This window comes from Arachis ipaensis, chromosome B05, assembly GCF_000816755.2.
Source record: "Arachis ipaensis cultivar K30076 chromosome B05, Araip1.1, whole genome shotgun sequence".
Classification (NCBI taxonomy): Eukaryota; Viridiplantae; Streptophyta; class Magnoliopsida; order Fabales; family Fabaceae; genus Arachis; species Arachis ipaensis.
This window is the reverse complement of record NC_029789.2, coordinates 23,118,014-23,130,277: the sequence shown is the minus strand read 5'-3', so window position 1 is coordinate 23,130,277 and position 12,264 is coordinate 23,118,014.

The following is a 12,264-nucleotide window of genomic DNA, read 5'->3' as shown; positions in this document are numbered from 1 at the left end:
CTGTGCACATTAAAAATATAAAAAATAGCACATATTATACAAAAAGAATTTAGATCCTCTAAATTTTAAATTTTCACTTTAGAAGGTAAAGTATAATCTCTCATCTTTGAATAACTTTTCTCTCATATTTTCTCTTGATCCCACCTATAAAATAAATGGTAAAAGATCACACTTTACTCTCTAAAATAAAATTCAAACTTTAAAAAATCTAAATCCACACATAAATATGTAATATTTTATGTGTCCATTTGTTATTACACAAATAGTATAAATTATAATTTCAAGAGAATTAAATATATTAACTCTTGCTATTTCAATAAAATTTTTTATTTGTTATTTTTAACGAATTAATGTTTTTAGAATATTTAAGATAATTTGTTACTTATACTTGCCCATCTTTTTTCCTCTTTCACATGAAATCATAATGCATAATCATTGAAATTTGTAGATTATAAATTATTAATATTAAATAACTTTTTTTTTTCTTTTTTGGACATACACACTCACACACACATCTTCACTCACACACACTAAATCCAATTATTATTGGGAGTGGAAATGGATCCTAAGTGTGACTTAATATGAGCCAAACTGATTTGCCACTCACACAATACCTCCAGCCACAACTAGTGGTGCTTTGATTTATTTTTTTTTCTCTATTTTTTTTTCGGGATCTGAAGAATGAACTTAGTGTTTTAGATTACTTTTTTCTTGTCTGGACTGAGAAATTTCAAGTGTTTAATATAATTTTTAAAAAAGAAACGCACCTATTTCATTTGGGTTGTAGTGATTAGTTAGTGGCCCAATATTCAGAACGAGTTCCTACACTGCATTCTCCTATCATTCACATCAGTTTCCCTTCAATAAAAAATAAAAGAGATAAATTAAAATTAAATAGAAAGGAATTTCTCTACTTACTATCCAGTTTCTTTACTTCATTTATTACAAAACCAAAAAGATCTTTTTCATTTCCCTAATTTTCACTGCCTACAATAGTTTAGGAAGTACTTATACCCTCTGTATTAAATTAAAGAAAAAAACATAACCCTACTAACATAAAATCTAATGTACTTGTTAAATATTCTAATAGTTTAAAATATAAATTGATAAATTACTAAATTGTACTTGGATTGATTTACTTTTATTACAATAAAATTAGAAAGCACTTTTCCTCAAGTGACAAATCCCAAACTTTCACCAACAGTCAATACTAGTCATATTGGCTTGTCTTGCAAATTATTGAAGTGTTTATTAGTCCTTTGAAGTACGTGACATTTTTCACCTCTTTCAAAATGATTCGTCCTTGAATGTTGTGGTAGAGAAGATAGTATATAGAAAAGAAAAATACAAAAAAGAAAAGAAGACAATTTGTATAAACAAGTGACACCAAATATGTCTTCATCGTTATTGCTTATTCCTTGCAAACACACCTCTTTCAGTTTGCTCTTTTGATGACATATATTTGGGGCATCCATATCATTTACTATCAAATCCATAACAATCATCTCTATCTGTTTGGATATTAGGATGAAAATGTTCAACAGAAATTTGAAAAAGGGGTTTGTTATCAATAAGTACCTCAAAGTAATATTCATTGGTGACTTGAAGATAGACAAAATCTATGTTGTTCTCACTCTTCGAAGTTTGTATATTCATGCTTTTTTTTTTGTCACAAGACAAATTCTTTTATTTTTTTTCACTTAGCATAAGGCATTTATATTTATCAAGGATAAAAGTGAAATTAACTAAGTGTAAGGGTAGTTAATCTGTTATTCTGTTTTAGTTAATTTGTTATGTGGTTAGTTATTAGTCAATTAACTTTTCTTGTATAGTTTCCTTCCCTGTGACTGCCATATATAGTAGTTAGCTGCTGGGAACTTGTACAACACTTTTATACACTAGTTCCTGTATTACTCATTAGTTTTCTTCTCTGGTTTCTCTGTCTTTTCTTTCTTTCTTTCTTTTCTTTTCTTGCACACTAAGCAACACCTCAAGAATTCTTTTATGGTATCTAGAGCCAGGTTTTTTTTCTAATCCATGGCTTTACCTTCTAATGATTCTGCTATCTTAGCAAACATTGATCCAAATTCTAACAATTCAATCATCAACTTGATTCTTCCTCAACTCTATAACCAAAGGCCTTTCAATCTAATTCAAGACAAATTAGGTGAAAAGAATTACAAAACTTGACAGCAACAGGCCTTTGCAGCAATTCGAAGCTAAGCTTTGGAGGATCATTTATACAAAGACGAAATTCCTAAGATGTATGATAATCAAGAAAATCAAGCTGATATATTTAATCTTTTCAATACAAGCAGTGGATTCAAGATGATCGGAATCTCATTTCATGGCTATTGGCCTCGATTGATTTAGTTTTCAAACCCAAAATGGTTGGCTGCGAGTTTAGCTATTAAATTTGGGACAAAATTGAATCATATTTTGCTACATCTACTAAGTTCAGAATCAAACAGTTCAAGGCTCAACTCAAACTCACCAAGAAACAAGGTCTTTCTGACACTGAATATATCTCTAAAATAAAAGGTTTTGCAAATTCTTTAGCTGCATTAGGCAAACCTCTCAAATCTAAAAAACAAGTTCAAGTAATTTTTGAAGGCCTCAATGAAGGTTATCAAATGATTATCACTACTATTAGCTCTAAGCAAAAAATGTTCTCTCTTTGTGAAGTAGAAACCATGTTGCTCACTCATGATGAGATGTTGAAAAAATTTCGAAAACCCAATAATCTTATGGTACAAGTCAATTTTTCTTAGATTTCTTTTCCTTCCATTCCATCTCATATGCGTGGTAATGGTGGTATAAGAGGTAGAGGAGGTGAGGCAAATTTGAAAGAGAGGCATGTCATATTTTGGTAATTCTAGAACACAATGTCAAGTTTGTGGAAAATTTGGTCACATAGCTTGGCATTGTTTTTATTGTTTTAATCAAGAAATTCCTCCTCCTTCTCAAAATCAGAATACAATTCATCTAATTCTTCATCCAATTTTTCAACAAATTCATCTTAATCTAGTTCTTTTTTCACAACACCTCCACCACCAGCTTCAAGTTTTTACAATCCTACTACCTATCTTACTGTACCATCTGCTATTTTAGATCCTTCTTGGTACCTTGATACAGGAACTTCACATTATGTTACTCCTAATCCCTCTAACATGATTAGCTCTTCAAAACATCATGGACCAAATCAAGTTAGTTAGGTAATGGATCAAGTATACCGATTTCTCATATTGAGAATTCTTTTCTATATGCTATTGATTCAAAAAGATGATTCTCTTTACAATAATTAATATATCACCTAACATACTAAAAGCTTAATTAGTGTTTTTAATTTTTTTTTAAAGCAACTTTGTTTATTTTGAATTTCATGCTTATCATTGTACTATGAAATGTTAGTTTACTCAGAAACTTTTTCTACAAGGATTTAGAAAGGATGGCCTTTATCAATTTGTTAATGTTGCTGTGCCAAAGACATGTTGTTCTTCTTTTGTTCGTTGAGTTTTTATTGCATCTACTATTTCTTTTGATCTTAGCATAAAAGACTAGGACATCCAATCATAAAGATTATAAAATCCATTCTTGATATGCGTAATATTCCAATTCTTATTAAAGATGATGCTTCTGTTAATAGAATTTGTGAAAACTGTGCATATGCCAAAATGCATGCCTTACCATATCCTGATTCTTTAACTCTTTATTGATGTATATTCTAGATACACTTGTACTTTTCTCTTAGTGAATAAATCACAAATCTTTAATGTTTTCAAACAATACAAATCTTTATGGAAAGTCTTGCTAATTGTAAGCTCAAGGAGTTCTAATCTAATAATGGACGTGAGTATACCTCAAAAGCATTCTCTTCATACATGGAACAAGGCATCTAGCACAGGTATTCTTGTCCTCATACTTCCCAACAAAATAGGAGAGTAGAGAGAAAACATAGACATCTTATTGAAATGAGCTTATCTCTGATTTCCGCTATTGTTATGCCTATAATTTTTTGGGCTGGAGAAATGATCACTGCTACTTATCTGACTAATAGATTACCAACAGAAACTCTTGGTAATAAATCTCCATATGAACTCATTTTTAACCAAAAATCAAACTATAGTCTTCTAAGGATTCTTAGCGGTGTCTGCTACCCTTTGTTAAGATCTTACAATAAGAGTAAACTAGATTTTAGGTTCTCCAAATGTGTTTTTATTTATTATGACTCACAGCATAAGTGCTATAAATGTCAATCATCTAATGGCAAAGTTTGTATTTCTAGGAATGTTATGTTTGATGAAACCCCTTTTTCTTATTCTGACTTAATAATCTTTATCTATTTCACCTACTAGTATCTCATTTGTTGAGTCTCAGGTTCCATATGTTAGTTTACATTCTCACAATTCTAAAAATGCTATACCTAATTTATCCGATTCACAAGTGTCTTCATTGCATCAAAATCATACTTTTGATGATCATCCTACTATTGAGAATACTTTATCTAACAATTCTGTTTTTGAAAACTGTAATCTTGCTCATGCACAATCTGAAAATGATACTAATATAGATCAAGTCACTAAAGATATGCCAATTCCCATTTCTGGAATTGAGATTCAACTTCCAAATCCTTAACTTTATCTTACTAAGTTAGAAAACTCTCTATCACACAATACTCATTTTATTTACGCTTACAAGATCTAAAACTGGATCTTCTAAGCCTAAATTGCTTACAACAACTGCAAAACCAACTTTTACAGATGAACAATCACATAAATCTGCTAAAGTTGCTTTGCAACATCCTCATTGATATAAGGCTATGCTTGATGAATTCAATGCATTAATGAGAACTGAAACTTGGCCCTTAGTTCCTAAACCTGAAATTGCTAAGATTATAAGTTGTAGGTGGGTTTTCACTATAAAGAAACATCCCGATGGCACTGTACAAAAATATAAAGCTAGATTTACCCAAGAATTTTATATAAAAAAAAAGGTTTTGATTTTGAACAAGTGTTTAGACTTGTAATTCAACCTACCACTATTAGAATTGTTTTGAGTCTTGCTCTTACTAGAAACTAGACTATTAAGCAGTTTGATTTTAACAATGTCTTTCTAAATGGTGATCTCTATCAAGTTATTTACATGTCACAGCCTGTAGGTTTTGAAAAATCATTTGAAACACATGTTTGTAAATTGAACAAATCTCTCTATGAACTTAAAACAAGCCCTAGAGAGTGTTTTTTAAAACTCAGTTCTACTTTATATTCTTTTAATTTTCAAAATGCAAATTTTGAATCATTTCCCTTTATTAGAAATCATAATGATACTGTGCTATATATTTTATATGATGATGATATTACTATAACAGAAAATAATTCAAATGAAGTCAATTTGATAATACAATAACTTGATAAGATTTTTTTTCTAATAGATCTTAGAAAGTTAAATTATTTTCTCGGAATAGAAATAAATAAAACTAGTCTAGAACAATTACACCTTTCTCAAACCAAATATATTAGTGATTTATTCGAAATTAGGTATGGCAGAGGCTAGTTCAATGACAATACCTATAATTAGTTCTTTACAACTATTATCTACTGGTTCTGAGGCTTTTAAGGATCTTAAATTATTTAGAACTGTTGTTGGTTCATTATAGTATTTAACAATAACTAGACCTGATATTTCTTTTGTTATTGCTAAAATTAGTCAATTCATGTACAATCATATATTAACTTATTGGAAGGCTGTTAAAAGGATTCTCAGGTATTTAAAAGGGACCAATGATCATGGACTGCTACTGCATAAGTGTGAAGACTTCAGATCATATGATTTCTCCGATTCTAATTGGGCTGTTGATCTTGAGGATAAAAAATCAATTTCATGTTATTGCATTTCTCTTAGTACTAATTTAATTTTTTTGGTCATGTAGAAAATAATCTACAATTAGCAGATCATCTACTGAAGTAGAATTTAGAAGTCTAGCATCATGTGAAGGAGAGCTTGAGTAGCTGCAGAATTTGCTTCAAGAGCTCGGAATTCAACTCTCAACCTCTCCAACAATATTTTGTGACAATCTTAGCTGTACTTGCCACAACTAATTCCATTATGCATGATCAAACCAAACATTTTCAATTAGAGGTTCAACTAGTTTGGGATAAGCTTCAGAAGAAAGCACTGGATATTATGCATATACCTGGCACAGATCATGTGGCTGATCTCTTGACTAAACCTTTGTCAACAGCTAGCTTTGAAAAGTTTAAAAGCAAACTTCGAATAGTTTCAAGAACTAGCTCGAGTTTGAGGGATATCAAGGATAAATGTGTAAATAACTAAGTGTAAGAGTAGTTAACCTGTTATTCTATTTTAGTTAGTTTGTTATGTTGTTAGTTGTTGAGTCAACACCCAACCCAGTCCCTGTCCATTTTTAATTAGGACAACGCGATCCCTAACCAAAAAACTAACCCACACCGGTCCCTGTCTATGCAAAAAATCACTCATCGCGTCCCCTCCCATTTATCCCCCGTCCATAGTTGGCGGAAAAAGCTTATGTGTCATTTACCGGCGCTGATCTGGCAGTTAACCCAGAGTTAAGTGCCAACGTAGATAAGGGATAATGGATAGGGGTCGATTTGTCCCCCTGTCACATTAAAAAACGACGCCGTTGCTAGGTTAAGAAGGAGCAAACGTCATTCTCACCCTCATAACCCCCCAAGCCCTAACTCAAATTTACAGAATAACCAAAACTTCTCAACCTTCTTCGCGCGATAGGAAAGAGAGTGGTGGAAGTAGCAAGTGTTGGTGCTGACAAGGGTGCTGACAAGGCCGCCAGGAAGGACTCGGAGGACTCCTCTAACGCCACACTTGACGGAGTCACTGACGTTGTGCAGTGGAGGAGGCAGCTTGTGTCGGCATTCAGGTTAGTAATGAATTTGGGCATCTAAAACATTATTCTAATCCAATCTCTGTTCCTAAACTGCATGTTGGTGTCTTATTGTTCAGTAGGTTGAAATGGGTTGACTGGTTGTTTATTTTTATAAATGTTGTGATGCTAAATGAATTTTGAACTTTTTTAGTTAATTTGTTAAGTAATTGATGTTAATTGTTAGTAGTTTAGATGATTGGCACAGTGATGTTAAACTGTCATGAATTGGATTTTGATTAGTAAAAATAATTTTCAGATGGATGAGCTTGAAGTAGTTCCTGTTTTCCATCATGGAGGAATTTTTAAGAGGAATGCACCGGAAAAATTAGAATATGTTGATGAAAAAGTCAAGAAGTGGCCACCTTTAGACATTGATTTGGTAAACTTCTTTGATTTTGAAACGTTACTGAAGGAGTTGGGTTATAGAGAGTACAGGACTATGTTTTGGTTTGATTGCATGGCACCTGATTTGGAATCTGGCTTACATGTAATGAGGGGTGATACTGAGATAAATGACATAAGGTCTAATAAGATTAAAAACAAGGGGACAAACAAGATTCATATCTACTTTGATCACCCAGTTAGTGTGCCAGAAGTTGTGGCTGAGGAGATGCAAGCTGAGGAGGTTATTATGAGTGACTCATCTTCCTCAGGTGATGGGTATGAAACAATTGAGGACGAGCCATATAAGCCACCTCCTCCAGAATATGAAGAGACTCATAGCAGTGACGATAGTGAGGTACAGAAAAGGAAGGAGAGATTGAAGAAAAAGAAGAAGAAAATGGTGTCACCAAGGAAGAGAGCTAGTCAGGGTCTAGCTGGGGAGGTGAAGGATGGACCGATGGTGAGGTTAAGTCTGGCCCAAATAGGGATTTAAGCAAGGATGGCCCAAGAAAAAATAGGGATAAGCCTGGACCAAGTAAAGGTGGTCCATGTTATTCTCCAAAGACAGCCAAGAAACGGGCTTCCAAGAGGTATTCTGGTAGGAAGAGGAAACATATTCTGAGGGATGGAAAAACTGGGGCAGAAGGTGTAGTAGTTGATGGGCCTGAAGCAGGTGGTGGTGTGGAGGCTAGACATGGATTGGCTGGGAATACAATGGCATCAAGTTCTGATATTGTTGGGGAAGAGCTAGACTCAGATTATGAAAAGCCTTATGAATATGAGAGTGAAGCATTTAACAGTCTGGTGTCTGATGATGATGAAAACAGGACTGCATTTGATGCTTTCAATGAGGAGACAGAATATGGGGAAGTTGAATTTAAGGTGGGGCAAACATTCATCACAATGGAAAGTTTTAAGAATGCACTAAAGGACTACTTTGTGTATGAAGAGAAGGATGTGATGTATCTAAAGAATGAAAAGAAGAGGGTGAGGGCTGCATGTGCAGGAGAGAATTGTCCTTGGTTAATTCTAACCTCTTGGAACAGTGCTAGGGGGTGTTATCAGGTGAAGACACTGGTTAATGAGCACAACTGTGCTAGAGATTTTGGTAGTAATCTAGCTAGCAGAGAGTGGGTGACATCAAAGTTGGTGAAAAGGCTACTGACTCAGCCTGAGTTAAAGCCTAAACAGGCAAGGGATTATATGATTGAGGAGTACAATGTACATCTTAGTGAGAAAATGATAAGCAGGGGACTGAAGGTTGCCAGAGAAATAGTTATAGGCAACGAACAAGCTCAGTATGGAAAGCTTCGTGACTATCTGATGGAACTACACAGGAGTAATCCAGGGAGCACAGCTATGATTGATGTCATACCTCAGCCAGAGTCGCTGCCACTGTTTGACAAATTGTATATAAGTTTGGATGCATGTAAAAGGGGTTTTATAGCTGGGTGCAGACCTCTAATCGGGTTGGACGGGTGCTTCCTCAAAGGTTACTATAGTGGACAGCTATTATCTGCAGTGGGGCAAGATGCCAAAACCACTTTTTTGTAATTGCGTATGCTGTGGTTCCGAACGAATGCAAAGACACCTGGGGCTGGTTTTTGTCAGTATTGAAGCAGGATCTGGGGGATTGCACTGAGTTGGGACTGAATTTTATCTCCGATCAACAAAAGGTCAGCTCTAAACCCTGCTAATTAATTACTTGTGTTGAATAATTATGTATGATCTACGCTCTGATTTGGTTGGTAATCTCTGTTTCATTGAGATAAAACTTTTTTTATTTTTCAGTTTATTACTTGTGGAATTAATTCTTATGTACTTTGAAGCCACTTTAAAGTAAAAAGAAAAGTTATGGGTGTGTTTGTTGCTGATTCTCAAAAAATTATTTTGACAACTTGATTTCAGAAACTGGAAATAATTTTAATTAGAAGCTACTCTTATTTTTTCCAGAAAAGGTTAATTGTTTCCATCAAAGAAATCTACTGGTTATTATTGGCCTTTGCAATTCGTTAGCACTGTCTAAAGGGGTCCACACCAGATTTTTTTCTTAAACAGATTTGATTGTGTATTAAATTTAGCACACCACTATGATAGATAAGAAAATGGTGATTGGTTGGTTTGTTGGGGAGATAACAAAGTTTGGGTCTTTGGTTGGAGGAAGAAATGGGTTAGGAGGATGGTGGAGAGAGAGAGGGATAGTGAAGCCACTGCAAATGGTGGTGGTGGAGGTGGTTGTTGTTGAGTGGTGTGTTCTTTGGAAAGAACTATGCTTTGGTTTTGGTTTTCATTAGTTTGGTCAGTGTTGTGTGGTGGTTGTGGCATTTGGTGGTTGGAATCCATCGGTGGTGTTTGGAGATTGAAGATAAGCTATCTCTATTTTGGGGTGCTATTTGGTTTATGTATGTTGGTACCTACCTATCTCTGCTTCTGGGTTGGGTTGGGTTTCGAGGACGATGGTGTGATTAGGAGTAGGTGAATGTGAGAGTGTGTGTCAAACTGTTACTCTCTCTTTTTGAGTTGTTTTCTTTTTGGCCTTACTTAGACTTGGAGTTCTGTTTGCAAATATCAAATGTGAAGAGTTTTTGTAAATGTAATAATCATTTGTGGGGGTTTTTATATTGTGTGTTCTTTTGTGACTTTCTTTTTGTAAAAGTAGGACTTGGAGATCACAAACTTACGGTTGCCATCTAACCTTTCTTTTTTTATTTCTATTTTTTTCCTACTAACTTTTCAATAGCGTTTGGTCTAATGCAATACATTGAACATACTGTTAAGTTCATGTTTATTCTACATTTTTGAAATAGCACTAAACTCATGTTTTAAATGACATCCATGTAGAGGGATGGCCTTCCATGCTCACAAACCATAAATCAGCATAATTTATTATTGTTGTTATTGTTATTGCTATTATTATGCAAGAGTATAATATCACCAAGTTGAATCATGTTGTGAGATTGATAGAAATAATATATTAAAATTTTGTATATAATACTAAGATTTCTAGTTTTAGCATGATGCTAAAATACAGGAAAACATATTTTAACTTGAATTTACTTATGAGTAAAGATACGATTCTTTATTTTCCAAGATATCTTTCCAAAAAAATAAAAAATTCTTGGGAATCATAACTAATTAAGTTGCTTAAATCTGATATGTGATTTCTTATTATCACATCTCAAAATGCTTCATGGCATGGCATCATCGAACATATAATTTTATGTTAATTATCTTTAAATTGCTCACATAATTGGTTAGACTGTAGAAACACTTAGTGATGCTGCATGCCACAATAGATCTTAAATGAAATGAATGAAGCATTACAATTTTAATATTTTCCATCATTGCTAATTAGAATTTTCTAATCACATCATGTCCTTGGACTGATACAGGGGTTGGCATTGGCCTTGAAGGAGATATTTTCGAGAGCTCACCACAGGAATTGTGTACTACATATCTGGAAGAACTTCATCAAGCACTTCAAAGATGAAGAGACGAAACAATTGGTTTGGGAATGTGCAAGGTGCACCACACACACTGAATTAGCTACTTCGATGGAGAAGTTAAAGCGAGTAAGTGCACCAGCATGGGAGTATATGCAAAAATTTGATCCAGCTGTGTGGTGTAAGGCGTACTTTAGTCATGGGCCGAAAGTGGACAACATAACTAATAATATGTGTGAAGTATAGAATGCAAAGATTGTGGAGCATAGGGAAAAGCCTATTCTAAGCATGTGTGAAGGGCTGCGGTGCTACATAATGAGAAAGATGGCAACGCACAAGAAGAAGTTGGAGGCTCACATTGGACCACTTGCACCAGTCCAACATAAGAAGTTGTATCAATTTATCAAGCCTAAGAGTCATAAATGGAGAGCTATATGGGCTGGTGATTCGGAAAGAGTTCTCTTTGAGGTTCATTCTCAAAACCATAAAGTGGGTGTCAATCTTCACAAAAGGACATGTACATGCAATGTATGGCAGTTGACTGGTAAGTCTGGTTATATAGTTAATTATTTTGTTGTTTTAATTTTTGGTTTATCATTATATTTTCATTGTCTTTTTCTGATTCTACATCAATTCGTTATTGTACATAGGAATGCCTTGTAGACATGCAGTTGCAGCACTAGATAAAATGGGTCTTAAGGCTGAGGATTTCGTGCATAAGTGGCTAACTATGGAAACCATCAGAGCAACTTATTCACATTGCATTAAACCAGTCAACAGTGAAGAGTACTGGACACCTACTAATGCACCAAGGCCACTGCCTCCCTCTATCAAGAGAGCTGCTCATAGACCTAAGATGAAGAGAAGAACCGATCCAGTTGAGAGAGAGATGAGCACCACCAAGGCGAAGAAGACATTCGTTGTTACTTGCTCTAAGTGTGGCCAAACAGGCCATTACTACAAGACATGTCCGAATGCAGCACAAGATCCCAACTGGAAGCTGGTGCACGAAATTGTAATGTCAATGTTCACATTACTCTCTTACAACTTCGCACAACTAACCAGCAAGTGCACTGGGTCGTCCAAGTAATACCTTACGTGAGTAAGGGTCGAATTCCACGGAGATTGTTGGTTTGAAGCAAGCTATGGTTATCTTATTATTCTTAGTCAGGATGCCAACAACAGTGTTTTTCAAGTTCAATTGTAAAAAGTGAGATGGCATAAATATAAATACTTATTGTGCAATGATGGAGAATATGTTGGAATTTTGGAGATGCTTTGTCTTCTGAAATTTTGCTTTCTTCTGTTTTCTGATTCACGCACGCAAGTCCTCCTATGGCAAGCTGTGTGTTGGTGGATCACCGTTGTCAATGGCTACCATCCATCCTTCCAGTGAAAAGGGTCCAGGTGCGCTGTCACCGCACGGCTAATCATCTGCAGGTTCTCAATCGTACCAGAATAGGATTTACTATCCTTTTGTGTCTGTCACTACGCCCAGCACTCACGAGTTTGAAG